The sequence below is a fragment of the Nomascus leucogenys genome, chromosome 16 (genome assembly GCF_006542625.1).
Source record: "Nomascus leucogenys isolate Asia chromosome 16, Asia_NLE_v1, whole genome shotgun sequence".
Lineage (NCBI taxonomy): Eukaryota > Metazoa > Chordata > Mammalia > Primates > Hylobatidae > Nomascus > Nomascus leucogenys.
This window is the reverse complement of record NC_044396.1, coordinates 85,409,536-85,425,606: the sequence shown is the minus strand read 5'-3', so window position 1 is coordinate 85,425,606 and position 16,071 is coordinate 85,409,536.

Below are 16,071 nucleotides of genomic sequence, written 5' to 3'. Positions count from 1 at the left end.
GGAGAATAAAGATGACGGTGTATGTGCTGCATTTTCATGAGCAGGAACCTAAAGACCAGCACTTCTATTAATTAGGCCATCCTGTCCCCCTGCCCCCTTCCTTCCCTTCCCTCACACTAGGTTAGTTAAGATGCTGACCCCTTATTCCCCCAGTGTCATACCTGGCTCTGCAAAGCACACACCACTGTGGGCATTTAGCGTCATGCTTGTTTGTGTTTGGCCAGAAGTGTCTAGAGGGCAGAGACCAGGTCTCATTTATCTTCCAACCCCCAGGTCAGCAAGCACTTGATCAGAGCCAGTTTCTTGAGTGAGTGAATGCATGGGTGAATGAATAAATGAATTGCCAATGACCTTTTCTGCCCTGTGAGGAAATGCTCTTGGTCTTCACCAATCAATAGTGATCTATGTCCCAGTTTCTAAGTCGTGCCCTAGAAAACGATCACTGGGCTTCAAAGGCATGAAACAGTGTTGAGTAGACCGGATGTTGGCAGGGTAGGGAAGAGAGGTCACAGAGGTGGTGTGGGCCAGCCTTGGCACCCTGGATGCTTCCTGCAGTGGGAGAGGAGCATCACACACACGTGTCTTTTCATACCCACACGTCTTTTCTTTCTGCCCACCCTACTAGTGGACTTACGGCACTTCCAGCCAGAGTTGGCCCTGTCCCTTGGAGAGGGTCCTTAAATTACATCTGAGGGCCACCCCTCATATGTTTGTGTGAATCACAAGACCTAGAGTTCAGATTCCACGAGAGAGAATACTATACCTAGGCCACTGACCCACTTTGAAGCTCAGCTCTGGAATGGGCCAGCACCCTGTAGTACCACAAGGTCGACTGGCCTCTTCTTAAGGAGCTTAATAAAATTCTAAATTACTAAAATAATAAGAGGATTCCAGGAGATTATATCTAAAAGCACAAACAGCATCACAGAAGTTTCCAACCAGATTTGTTTTTCTATTTACTGTTTCCACTTTAATTTGTACAACCCATATTTCCCAAGGGCCTACTAGGAGCCAGGCACTGGGCTGTGCTCTGAAGATATGCAGCCCAGTGAGACTTGGCCTACTGGTGGCCAAGAGACCTCTTGGGGGAGAGGGGGATGCTGCTGAGGCCAGCCCAGAGAGAAGAGCTGCCTTGGGGACTCCTGCCCTGAGGCTTCTGAGTTACTGGGTCCCCCTCAGGGCCAAGCTCTGGACCATGAGCTACAGCTTTTGTCTCCTGAGTTCCCACAGTTACTTCACAAGGTTGAGAGCAAATGAATCTTCTCCATGAGGAAAATGAGGCTCAGAGAGGTTAAATAACACGCCCAACTTCACACAGCAAACCCAATGGCCAAGTCACCAGGAGCTCAGATCCTGGCCAATTTAACTCCAAATTCCATGTTCTTAACCCCAACATATGTGGCCCAGAGAGGACAGAAGTGTTGAGTGAGGGAGGGGTCATTTATTGGTCCTCTCAGGTCCAAGAAAATTTCACAAGAAAATGGGGCAGAGAGCAGGAATCTTATATCATCCCCAGTCCATAGGACATTCTGAGTATGTTGGTGTTTCTGCTGACATTTTTTGGAGGACATTTTGGTGTGGGGGTTTGACATAAGACAGTTTTTGGTCTGAGCATCTGCTCTGCCATTTTGTAATAGGATGACCTTGGACAGGTGACTTAATCTGTTCTAACCTCACCTTCTTCACCTGTAATGTTTAATGATAAGGATTCCTAAATGCTGGGAGTGTGTCACAGATTAGCTGCTATATTAGTTTGCTTGTGCTGCCGTTAAGACATAACACAGACCTAAACAACAGAAATTTCTGTATTTTCTCACAATTCTGGAGGCTGGAAGTCCAAAATGAAGGCTTTGGCAGGTTGACTTTCTTCTGAGGCCTCTCATTGTGGCTTGCAGATGGGCTGCTGATAAAGACATAACACAGGCCAGAGCTGGCTCTGAAAATGACCATGTCCGAACCCAGCTGGAAACCAAATGCAGGTGGATGAGGAGGCGGCAGACGATTCTAGAGGAGACATTCTTCAATACGTCTGGCTTCTCTCCACCAGGACAAAAATACAAAACAATCAAGGTGCAGGCTGGAGACATGCCTCCAGGTTAAAAGAGACTTACAGTGCATCACACACACAATGTACTGCATGAATCTTGCTTGGATCTCACCTTTATATCTAACCATGATAGTTAACTTCTGACAGTTAACACAAATCTTAATCTGTAGAATTCTTACACAATGTAAGTGTTTTGGTTTTTTAATGGTAGTTTGGTGTGTAACAAACTACCCCGAACTAGTGGCTTGAAATGACAGTTGTTTTACTTATTTGCTCTTGATTCTACAATTTGGACAGGGGGTGGCAGCTCAGGTGGCTAAGGGAGGCTGGGGGACCCTCCTCTGAGATGGCTCACACACGTGGCTGGCTGCAAGATGTTGAGGCAAGGCTGTTGACTGGGGAGTCAGCATTCTCCCTTGTGGTTTCTCCGTGTGGCTGCCTGGGACTTCTCATAGTCTGGGGGTGTGAAGGTAGCTGGGTGTGGTATGTGGCTGCTGGCTTCCAACAGAGCAAGGGCGGATACTGCCAGGCTTTCTGAAGGTTTCGCCCTGAAACTGTCCCAGTGTTACATCTGCCACATTCTATCAGTTAGAGTGGGTCACCCAAGCAGCCTGGCCAGATTCAAGGGGGAATGGAACAAGGGCACACACACCAGGGGACGTGGTTCCTTGGAAACCCCACAGTGACATTCTGCCAGGAAAGAACTAAGGCAAAATCCCACTGGAAAAATGGACCATGGAAATGAACAAATAATTCCCACAAGAAATACAAATGGCCAACACGCATGTAAAAGTGTGCTCAACAGAACTAATAATTGAAGAAACACATGTCTACATTTCACATGATTTTTCCCTTCTCAAGGATGGAACAAGGTATGGCAAAGATTCAGAGGTCCCTGTTGGAGTGAAAATTTCTGCAAATCTTCTAGAGGAAAACATCGATCATATATATATATCAAAAACTTCTAAAAACGGTGAATGTTTTAATTCAGCAATTTGTCATTTAGGACTTTCTAGAGCTATTTCATAGGAAAATACTCGGAAAAGTACACAGCATTGTTTATAATAGTAAAGGATTGAAAGGAACTTAACCAGCCATTAATAGAAAGTGGATTAAATGAATTGCTTCATTGATTTGGTGGAATATAATGCAGGAAATATCTTAATCAATTGGGCTTTTAAGCCACTGACCTTGCTTCAGAAAATATTTGCCAACCATTCCCAACTCATATCATCCAGGTTTGAGCACCCAGATATTCATTTACCCATTCATTTCAGACATGTATTTAGTGCCACATGAGAGCAGTAATTGTGTATGATGTTGTCCCTGCCTCTGAAGTATTTTCAGAATGGTTGGCAAAAATATTTAAAAACATTAATTATTAAGTAAACACAATGCAAATGGAACAGTTGAATGCACCTTGACTGACAACACCATCTCTTTCATCCAGAAGTCACCAGCAAGGTCCAAAAGGAATAAAAGAGTACCTAGTGCTAGTGAGGATGAAGGCTAAGAAGCCCTGGAGTTGAGAATATTAATTGGCATGACATCCTTCTTCCAATAGAAGCTTGGCCAAATAAACTATTATATATACGTTAAAAGGAACTCCATAACTCTGAATAGAAAATGATGTGGAACGATCTCCATGATATTGTTAAAAGAAATGAAAAGGTTTCTTTTAATTTTATTTCTTTTATTTGAACAGTTTGTGCAGCATGCTTCTAGTTGTGTAAAGAATGTAACAGAGAAATGTCTCAAAACAGAAGAAGACGCCTGTGGGTAGCACCTTCTGGACAGTGATCCTGGGAGCTGGAAAGAAGACTCACTTTTCACTTTACAACCTTGGACACTGTAAGGATATTTTGGGCTTGGTATGTATGTTTTTGTTGTTGTTGTTGTTTGTTTTATTATACTTTAAGTTTTAGGGTACATGTGCACAACGTGCAGGTTAGTTACATATGTATACATGTGCCATGTTGGTGTGCTGCACCCATTAACTCATCATTTAACATTAGGTATATCTCCTAATGCTATCCCTCTCCCCTCCCCCCACCCCACAACAGGCCCCGGTGTGTGATGTTCCCCTTCCTGTGTCCATGTGTTATCATTGTTCAATTCCCACCTATGAGTGAGAACATGCGGTGTTTGGTTTTTTGTCCTTGTGATAGTTTGCTGAGAATTATGGTTTCCAGCTTCATCCATGTCCCTACAAAGGACATGAACTCATCATTTTTTATGGCTGCATAGTATTCCATGGTGTATGATATGTGTGTTTTATAAAAATAATGAGACATTTTTAATGTCTCAGAGATAGTGTGTTCATGACAGTTCACCTCACTAGCATCTTCTAAATCCACTCATTTCTTCATCCATTTGTCCATTGATTCAGCATTTTGGTGGCAGTCATTTTAGGAAGGAAGATATGAAGGCAGAGAAGACAAGGCCCCCACTTCCAGGACAGGATCCTCAGAATCTAATGGGGAAGCCCATGGGAGCAGATGCTGAGAGGAGGAGGTCACCCCGGAGCTGAGGAGGGCTCAAGAGACAGTGACTGACCTCACCTAGCTGCATGTGTGCAGTGGGGGCATGGCTGGGCAGCAGGGGGGGTCCAAGAAAAGGGGCTATCTAAGCTGGGCTTTGAAAGGCACATGAACTTGGGTCAGATGAGGAAGGCCAGGCAGGAACCTTGGCATCCACCAGAGCAAACAATGAATGTTTCCAACTCAGCCAACCTATTTGGCAGGAATGAGAAATTCACGAGCCAAAGGGAAGGGTGAAGGAAGGAGGCATTCAGACTGGGAGACTACGAGAGAGATTTTATGGTTTTTCATGGAAGAAATCACACCTCGTTTTATTATTTTTGATTTTCATTATGTTTACAGAAAAAAATCTCTACCCATCTTCAGTCACATGGCAACCAAAGACCCTGCTGCTCAGAGCAGTGAACTTTGTCTCCCCTCTTCCAAAGTAGCTTATGATGCTACAGGGTCCAGTCCAGGGCTGCCGGGAAGACAATGCACAGTCTCTCTTAGACGCTGAAATACATTTCAATGGCACAGCAGCAGGCCACCGAGAGCTTCTGGTAGGGCTTCTCAAACTTCTGTCATTCAAGGTCCCAGTTAATATAGGGCAGTTGTAGTCATAGCTGGATTCCTGGAGGTATGAACTTGGGCAAGTCACTTTCTCTCTCTGATAATCCAACATCCCAAAGCAACCAACTTTCAGGATTGGCACAAAGACTAATGTGACATTTTCCTACATCAATTTCCCATCATCATCTTACATCTCAAATGCCTTAGGTTTATCCTCTACGTGTCTGGGCAATATTCCCTGCCCAAGGACTTGTTGACAGCAGCCACCCAGGCTGCCCTCCGATCTCTCTTTTCTCTTCTTCCTCCTATAGTATCATTCAGATCAGTCTTGCATTGACTCCCATAGCCACAGTCGTGGTTCAATTTTCATTCTCTCTCTCATTTTCTCCCTGACTTGGTGTTTCCACACATAGTGGAAGACATCAAGGTCTTTTGAAAACACGGATCTGATTATGTCAACCTCCTGTTTCTAATTCCTCAATGGCTCCCAATTGCCCAAAGGCAAATCACGACTACTCATGAGAGTATACAAAGGCCTTCCTGGCCAGCCTCTATCTACTCAATCAGCCTCAATTCTAGATTTTCCAAACCCCCTATTTTATGCCCAACAGATGTGATTATTAATCATTCCTAAAACCCACCACATTTTCTCATGCTTCCATGCTTTTGCACAGGCTGTTCCCACTGCCTGGAACTACGATGCTTTCCAAACCTTCTCTTTATCTAGAAGTATTATGCCTCCTTGGCACTTCTCCAGACACCTATGTGCCCCGGCTGGGTTAGGTGACCCTGCTCTGTACTCCCTCTTGTAGTTGTCTGAGCTACCTCAGTCATCACAGTTAGCACAGAGCCTGGGCTCAGCTTTTTTCTGTACCCACTTCCTTTGTTGACCTAGAGTGGCCTAAGTGGTGCACACAGCACAGAGCATGGTTAGAGAGAACAGATGTGAGTCAAATGAGAGAATGTATGTCTCTGGTGCTAACCCAGGGTATGAGTGACAGCCCTTTGCCTGTGTTTCAGATACAATGTCCCTTGTCTGAGAGCTTGCACAGTATGTGGAAATGACCACCATCACCTTCCACTAGGAGACTATTTCTTCCAATGCAATTCCCAGACATGTGGAACAACTGGGGCTTAACTTCTTTCCATCATTAGAATATAATGTATCATGGCTCTCCAAAAAAACAGAACCAATAGGAAAGACAGATATAGAGATATAGATATAGATATAGATATAGATATAGATATAGATATAGATATAAATTAATGAAAAAATTGTGAGGAACTGACTCATGTGGTTGTGGAGGCTGAGAATTCTCATCATCTTCTATCCACCAGCTAGAGACCTAGGAAAGTGAGTGCTGTAATTCCAGCCTGAGTCCAAAGGCCTGACAACCAGGGAATTTGATGCTATAAGTCCCAGTCCAAGGGCAAGAGAAGATGAGATGCCCCAGCTCAACCAGGCATGCAGGAAGCAAAAGGGATGAATCTTTCCCTCCTTCCTCTGCCTTTTTGTTCTATTCAGGCCCTCGATGGACTGGATGGTTTCCACCCATATTGGGAAGGGCCATCTGCTTTACTAAGTTTTCCCACTTGAATGCTAGTCTCATCCAGAAACATCTGCACAGGTACACCTGGAAAAAATTGGTGAATCAGAGCATTAACCCATTGGCCCAGTCAAGTTGACACAAAATTAAACCATCACAGAAACTATCTCTTCTGAATAAATATATTTCTCCTTTCCATGGACAAATCTACCTTTAATTAATTTTACAGGGCTTCTGTGGGCAAAGGAACCTTAGAGTTCATCTAGTTAGTTCTGCCCCTGTGCCTGTTTTGCAGATGGGGAAACTGAGGCTCAGAGAGCAGACCTGGGTCCCAGGGCCTGCTGTGGGGCAGAGCCAGTCTGAGCTCCTTCCAGCATGCCTTGCTCTCCAGTGAGCCTGATTTATTCTTTCTAGGGGCTGTGGTCTTGGCCCTCCTGGGCCTGCTGCCTTATTTTCCTGTGGCCCCTTACAGAGCTCAAAACACTCCCCGCTCAGAAATGAGATGATTACTCTCACTTTTGCAGATGAAGAAACAGAGGCCCAGACAAGTGCAGTGTCCCAAGGTCACCAGCAGAAGACTCAAACTGAGGTCCTCTGTCTCCTAACCCAGTGCTGTTCTAAAAAAAAACAAACCCAAACCCATTGGGATACAAGGACCAAGAAACATAATTGTTTCTAGATAATTTAAAAGGAAAAGATGCATGGATACTGCCTGTGTCTTAGAAGCTGGAAGAAAATACAGTTCAGAAGGCTAGGGAAGAATGATAGAGGAGCATAGGGTAACTTCTCTAAATGCTCTTTACATACCTGGAATTCCACCACACCCTCTGCCAGTGCAAGCTTCCTCTTTCTGACCCATTTATTTCCTAGAAAAGAACTAAAACTCATGACTCCATTCCCCTTTGTAAAGTAGATATTCTTTACTATCTGAAATCCAAATTATAGATCCTATGATCTCTTTACTTATGTAATTTTAAGACAATAGATAAGATGCACTTTTACATATAAAGGAGAAATGGAATAAAAATGATTTGTAGTACATTTCTAAATATGCAGGCGCTTGGGCATGACCATACTGGAAGACATGATAAAACAATCAGATTCCCAACACCTATAAATGAGAAACCACTGTGAATGCACACTTACAAACACAGACCAACTTGGGTGTGTTTTGCTGGTGATTCAAAGACTATGAGTAGAATTGCTGTGAGTGTTGCAATTTTCCCAAACAGCAAGCGACTCTTGAAAGAACTCCAGACCAAACAAAGCACAAGCATCTCTCAATTTACACTGTAGTTGCTTCCTAGAACATTTAGGAAATATTAACTGTGTGCACAAAAGCCCTTCTGAGTGCCTATGTAACATGTAGCTAGGTTCTGAGCTTAGGTCATCATAAACGACTGTTATACTTGCATGAGTGTCCACCGGCACATTTTTTTCATAACCTTAGCTTGACTTCAGTAGCACATTTTTAAGTAGGGTGGGATATGAAGTGATTTTTGTATAGTAAACAAATGACGGATGCAGGGTAGGGTAGCACACCTATGTAACTCACACTAGCCAGACCGTGGTTAATACAGGGTTTGGCAGGAGATGGGTAGATGATAGTAAATAATGATAATAAAGATAATAGCTAGCACTTGTATAATTTTGTATAATTTGTGCCAGGAACTTCTTTTTTTTTTTTTTGAGATGGATTCTCACTCTGTCACCCAGGCTGGAGTGCAGTGGTACGATCTCAGCTCACTGCAACCTCCGCCTCCCGGGTTCAAGCAATTCTCTGCCTCATCTGCCTCAGCCTCCCGAGTAGCTGAGATTACAGGTGACTGCCACCACTTCTGGCTAATTTTTGTATTTTTAGTAGAGGCGAGGTTTCACCAATTTGGCCAGGCTGATCTTGAACTCCTTACCTCATGATCGACCTGACTTGGCCTTCCAAAGTGCTGCGATTATAGCCGTGAGCCATCGCACCAGGCCACGTCAGGGACTTCTAAATGCTTCCTATATATTAATTGATTGATTCCTCATAACAATCCTATCAGATCGATTACAGTATTATTCTCATTTTACAGATACAGGAACAGAGACATGGAGAGGTTATAGGACTTTCTTGAGGTTACACAGGTAAAAGGCATTTAGTTCAGCATGACAAATGCCCAAGAATACCTCCTACCTGCTATCTGCAGGGGCAGTATGGAAATTGATCATGTTCTGGGTCCACAGAAGGGGGACCTAATACACACACACACACACGCACACACACACACGTATATAAAGAGAGAGAGAGAAGAGAGGTTTATTATGAGGAATTGGCTCATGTGATTACGGAGGCTGAGAAGTCCCATGATCTGTTATGTGTAAGCTGAAGACTCAGTGGATTCCATGGTATAATCCAGTTTCAGTCCAAAGGCCTGAAATCAGGGGAGCCAATGGTGTCAATCCCATTCTGAGGGCAGGAGAAGGTGAGATGTGATGTTACAGCTCAAGCAGTAATGCTGTAAAACTGGGGGGAAATTCCCCGTTCCCCTGCCTTGCTCTATGCAGGCTGTCGATGGACTGGATGTTGACCACCCACACTGGGGAGGGCCATCTACTTCACTGAGTCTGCTGGTTCAAACGCTAATCTCATCCTAAAACACCCTCACAGACAAACTCCAAAAGAATGTTTTAATCTGGGCGTCTCGTGGCCCATTCAAGTTGACACGTAAGACTGACTATCCCAGATCCAGTTTGGGGCCATGTGTTTACTTCTGGCCAATGGACTGTGAGCAGAGTGGCTTTTGTCAGTTACAAGTCAATCTGCTGCCTCCCTTTTCTCCTGTTCCAGCAGCCTTGCAGGCTATGTGTCCTAATGGCAGAGGTACAATATAGAGTACAGCCACATGACTCAAATCTGACTCGGATCTAAGCACCAAATAAATCCATCCTAGATTAGGGAATTTTTGTTGTTGACTAAACTAGCTACGCCTGACTAATACAATAAAATGTATCAATCTTTACCCTGAAAAAAGAAATTTCTAGGGGTTAAATTGTAGACTTTGTGAGTGAGGTCATTTGGGGTTGGGTGGTATCAGTCAGGACACACTAGATTATGCTTCAAGAAAAACCCAAATCTCAGTGACTTTAACCAATAAAAGTTTCTTTCTTTCTTTCCCTATGTAACTGGCATGGAGCAGGTGAGGGCTCACACACTTGTCCTACCTTTAGGGCCCAAGCTGGTGGGGCCGCCACCATTAGGAGCATTACTGCTCAGCATTGCAGCAGGAAAGGGGGAGCCTGCAGAGTGGACACTGGAGATGCCAAATGCAGGTGCCACCAGTCACTTCTGCTCACACCTTATTGACCCATTGGCCATGTCTAGTCATGTGACATGACTTCAGGGGGCCTGTCTACCTGGAGCCTTGGAGGAGAAGGGAAAATTCTACCTGGCGCCTTGGAGGAGAAGGGAAAACTATATGGGTGGCATAATGAGAGAGTCTCAAGTCACCTAAGAGGGCACTCTGTGTTTTCTCAGCTTTCTCATTTTGACTTGAGCATTCCAGACAAGCTTCTTTAGACCAACTGCCTCCATTTCTCTAACTCTATAAAGATTTCTGTGGTTGTTAGAAACCCCACAAATATCTTTCCATCTATTGCCATCAGGGTGAAGCTGTCCCCCATGTTTGCCTCCATTGCCAGACTGTGAACTCCTCAAGGTCATGGACAGCATCTTACTCCTCTGTGTCTTCATCCTTCAGACAGGAGGGATGCTCAGGAAATTACTTTTGAATGAATGAGTTCTTATTGAGGGTTGGGCAGAGGAGAATGCTTCCTGATAGCCAACACTGGAGCAACCTGGGTAGGCTCAGAGACAGCTTTGAGCCACCATACAGTAAAGGATGCTGCATTCAAGGGGCTGTTTTGAAAGACAATGCTGCAATTTTAGTAATGGGGTGTGAATGAAAAGGCCAGTAGGAATGACCTTCTGACAAACAAATGTGATTCTAAACTTTCTCTGCAGTCCTGGTACCTCCCTCTCTTTACCTCTCCTTGTGGCTTGGGCAGGTCTTGCTCCTCTGCAGACCTGGCTATTTTCCTGAGCAGCAAGGAAATGGACTTACTTATCTGTGGGTGCTCTTTTAGTTTCCACTTAGCAGGAGCTGAGCTCCAAATTCTTCTACACTAAGAAGGTCAGGCAGACAGCACCTTCTGAGGTATCTGAAGCTATGTGCATCTTCCCTCCCACAGTTTATTCTCAGCTCCCTCCAGGGCTCTGAGCTCCAGGAGCTTGGCCTTGTATCTAGACCTGCTCCAAGTGTGTGCTCCCCAAGCAGGGTCTTTGTGGCCAATGGGCCACCTCCCCAGCCTCTGTCTCTGTCTTTGAAGACACTCAGCCCTAAGTCAGAGAGGGCTGTGACTATAGCTTTGCTCTGACAGGTTTTCGTTTGTTTGTTTTGTTCTTAAACTGGGACAGAATTATTTGTGTATTTATTCATTTCATGTGCAAAATATGTATCGAGTGCCCATGATGTTCTAGGCAGTGTTTTATGCACAAAGAATTCTAAGACAAACAGGGCCCCTTTCCTCCTGGTCTTAACACTTTGTGGGGAAAGCAAGCAACAGGCCAGCTAGCAAAGACAGAAACACCATCATGCTGAGTGCCATGGTGAGCATGAGACAGATTCATGCGATAGAGGGAGGATGGGGGGTAGGCATCTTTGAATAGAGGTGATGAAGAGCCCTGCGGTACAGCCAAGAGTTGACATGAGGTCTGAAGGCCACTGGGTCTGCCACCACCTGCCACCTGGGTCCTGATTGATGAGGGTTGGAACACCCAAGCTCCCTGTGGAAATTAGATTTCTAAGGCAGGAGATTTGTAGGGTAAGAGAAAAAAAACTAACATTGGCTGAGTACTTATTATATACACATTTTAATGTGTAATTAAGTATCCTACAAAATTAATGAGGTAAGGATGAATTATGCCTTTTTAAAAAAAATTTTTTGAGACAGAGTTTTGCTCTTGTCACCCAGGCTGGAGTGCAGTGGCGCAATCTCGTCTCACTGCAACGTCTGCCTCCCAGGTTCAAGCAATTCTCCTGCCTCAGCCTCCCGAGTAGCTGGGACTATAGGTGCCCGCCACCACACCTGGCTAATTTTTGTATTTTTGGTAGAGACAGGGTTTCACCATTTTGACCAGGCTGGTCTCAAACCCCTGACCTCAAGTGATCCACCTGCCTCGGCCTCCAAAAGTGCTGGGATTACAGCTGTGAGCCACCACGTCTGGCCTGATGTATGCCTGTTTTTAAAGACAAGAAAACTAGAGGCCTGGGTAAGTAAGTAAATTTCTCAGCTGGTCACCCAGGTGGGAAATGGGATTTGAGATCTGATCTCACTTGTCGAGGTAACACACTGAGTCCTTAATCATTAAGATCTCACTGTTGCTTTATGTATCAGATCACTTTATTGACAATGTGAACATAGTTCTTTGTTAAGGGGGTTGCCCTATGCATTGTAAAATATGTAGCAGCATCTTTGGTCCCTACCCACCGGATGCCAATAGCCCCTCTCATCAATTATGTTAACCAAAAATGTCTCCAGATATTGCCAAGTATCCCCTAGGGGCAAAATCATCTTGGTTAAGAACCACTGGTCCAGAACTTCTATGACCATATCTTAGGAAATACGTTTCTAATCTATGGAAGGTAAAATATGTGCCCTGCTTTCAGATGCCACCTACAATATACTGATCACTGCAGATCAGATTTTTTCCCTGCTCCAGAAATATGTAACCAATCATCTATTGGACATTTCCAAGGTGTTTTCATTGCCATGTCCCCAAGGCATCTGAACTCATCTGACACCAGGCCCACATCTTCCCTTGTGTTTCTGGTCTCTGTGAATGGCTTCTCCAGGCTCATCCTTGCTCAAACCAGAAACCCAGGGAGTCATCTTAACTTCTTCCTCTTCCTCATCTGTCTCAGTCAACCAACTGAGTCATGCCATCCTTTGTCTTAGAGCTGATCACTCTCCATTCCACTGGGACCAAGTGTTCAGTTAAGTACACGGTAGCCAGCAAAGGGCACTTAGCTTAGGGGCAGCGGGGCTGGCAGAAGCCCTGATCCACATAGATGCCGATATGGTTTAGATCTGTGTCCCTGCCCAAATTAGAAGTTGAATTGTAATCCCCACTGTTGGAAGTAGGGCCTGGCGCGAGGTGATTGGAACATGGGGGTGGATATCCCGCTTGGTACTGTCCTTGTGATGGTGAGTTCTCATGAGTTCTGGTTGTTTAAAAGTATGTGGCATGACCAGGAGCAGTGGCTCACATCTGTAATCCCAGAAGTTTGGGAAGACGAGGTGGGTGGATCACCTGAGGTCAAGAGTTCGAGACCAGCCAGACCAACATGGAGAAACCCCGTCTCTACTAAAAATACAAAATTAGCCAGGTGTGGTGGTGCACACCTGTAATACCAGCTACTCGGGAGGCTGATGCAGGAGAATCACTTGAACCTGGGAGGCAGAGGTTGCATTGAACCAAGATCACGCCATTGCACTCTAGCCTAGGGAACAAGAGTGAAACTCTGTCTCAAAAACAAAAACAAAAACAAACAAACAAACAAAAAAAGTATGTGGCACCTCCCCCTCTCTCTCTTGCTATGGCTCTGGCCATGTAAGATGCATGCACCTCCTTCCCTTTAACCTCCCACAACCATGATTGTAAGTTGCCTGAAGCCCCCCAAGAAGCAGAAGCCACTATGCTTCCTATACAGCCTGCCAAACCATGAGCCAATTAAACCTTTTCTTTATAAATTACCTAGTCTCAGGCATTTCTTTATAGCAGTGCAAGAACTGACTAACAGAGAAAATTAGTACCAAGGAGTAAGGCATCACTAAAAAGATACCTGAAAATGTGGAAGTGGCTTGAAACTTGGTAATGGACAGAGGTTGGAAGAGTTTAGAAGGCTCAGAAGAAGACAGGAAGATGAGGGAACATCCTAGAAACTTGTTGAATGGTTGAGACCTGAATGCTGATACTAATATGGACAGAGATGGCCAGACTGATAAGGTATCAGATGGAGATGAGGAACTTATTGGGAACTAGAGTAAAGGGCACTTTTGCTGTACCTTAGCAAAGAGTCTGGTTGCATGGTGCCCCTGCTCTAAGTATCTGTGGAATGTTGAACTTGAGACTGATGATTTAGGGTATATTGTGGAAGAAATGTCTAACCAATAAAGTGTTCAAGATGTGGACTGGCTGCTTCTAACTGCTTATGTTCAGATGGATGACCAAAGAAGTGACCTGAAATTGGAACTTATATTTAAAGAAGAAGCAGAGCATAAAAGTTTGAAAAACTTGCAGCCTGGTCATGTGGTAGAAAAAAAAGCCCATTTTCAGGGGAGGAATTCAAGCAGGCTGCAGAAATTTACATGAGTAAAAAGGAGCCCGGTGCTATTAGCCAAGACAATGGGGAGAAGGCTTCAAAGGCATTTCAGAGAACTTCATGGCAGCCCCTCCCATCACAGGCCTGGAGGCCTAGGAGTGAAGAATGGTTTTGTGGGCCTGGCCCAGGACCCTGCTGCCCTCCACAGCCTCTGGACAATGCTCCCTGCATCCTGGGAGGCCTCAGCTCAAAAGGCCCCAGATACAGCTCAGGCCAATGCTTCAGAGGGTACAAGCTGTAAGCCTTGCTGGCTTCTATGTGGTGTTAAGCCCATAGGTGCACAGAGTGAAACAGTTGAGGCTTGGGAGCCTCTGCCTAGATTTCAGAGGATGTATGGAAAAGCCTGGATGTCTAGGCAGAAATCTGCTGCAGGGATGGAGCCCTCACAGAGAACCTCTACTAGGTCAGTCAGAGGCGTGGGGTTGGAGCCCACACAGAGTCCCCATTGGGGCACTGCCTAGTGGAGCTGTGAGAAGTGGGCCATCCTTCACCAGAATAGGAGATCCACAGGCATCTTGCACCCTGCAGCTGCAAAAGACAAAGGCATTCAATGTCAGCCTGTGAGAGCATCCACAGAGGCTAAACCCTGCAAAGCCACCAGAGCAGAGCTACCCAAAGCCTTGGGAGCCCACCCCTCACACCAGTGTGTCCTTGATGTGGGACATAGAGTCAAAGGATATTATTTTGGTGCTTTAAGGTTTAATGACTGCCTGCTGGGTTTCATACTTGCATGGGGCCTGTAGCTCCTTTCTTTTGGCCAATTTCTACCATTTGGAACAGAAGTATTTACCCAATGCCTATACCTCCATTGTATCTTGGAAGTAACTGACCTGTTTTTGATTTTACAGGCTGATAGGTTGAATGGACTTGCCTTGTCTCAGATGAGACTTTGGAGTTAATGCTAGAATGAGTTAAGACTTTGGGGAACTCATTAGGGAGGCATGATTGTATTTTGCAATGTGAGAAGGACATGAGATTTGGAGGGGCCAGGGGTGGAATAATATGGATTAGATCTCTTTCCTTGCCTAAATGTCAAGTCAAATTGTAATCCTTAATGTTGGAGATGGTACCTGGTAGGAGGTGATTGAATCATGAGGGCAGATTTCCCCCTTGGTCCTGTCCTCATGATAATGAATTATTTTGAGATCTAGTGGTTTAAAAGTGTGTGGCAGCTCACCCCTCTCTCTTGCTTCTGCTATGGCCACGTAAGCTGTGACTGCTTCCCCCGCCCCTTCCACCATGCATGTTAAGTTTCCTGAGGCCTCCCGAGAAGCAGAAGTTGCTATGTTTCCTGTACAGCCTGCAGAACTATGAACAAATTAAATTTCTTTTCTTCATAAATTACTCAGTCTCAGGTATTTATAGCAATGTGAGAACTAATACAGATGCAATTGAGGGCCAGAATACCAGCACATCTTACCTAGAGGAGTGGAACTGTCCCCTCCCTGTCCTTCCTGGTCTTGCCACTCTTCTCAATCCATTGCCCATCCTGTAGCCAGAGTGACCAATATAAAGCCCCCGTGTAACTAGGACATTCTATTTATAGTCTTGCAGAAGCCCCTCACATCCTGTATCATGGAGCCCAGCTCCTCCCTGGCTCTCAGGACTTGGCAAGACATGGCCTCCATCTGCTTCTCCCACTTCTCCACCCATCACTCTTCCTTTCTATAGCCATATGCAGTTTCTCAAACATACCATGCTCTCTCTCACCTCCAAACCTTGGTTCCTGCAGTTCTCTTTGCCCAAAATACCCCTGCCTACAACTTTTCACTTGATTTCATCATCTCACTTCCATATAAAATTTAATAACATTCAACATTCAACTTAATTAAAGTCTCTACTGCCACGAAAACGTCTTTGATCCTCCTTGGTTCCTGCGTCCTTCCTCGGGGCTCTTTGGTATTATGTGTTTACATGATGAAAGCACACACCACATGATGACCACACATGGGTATTTAAGGATA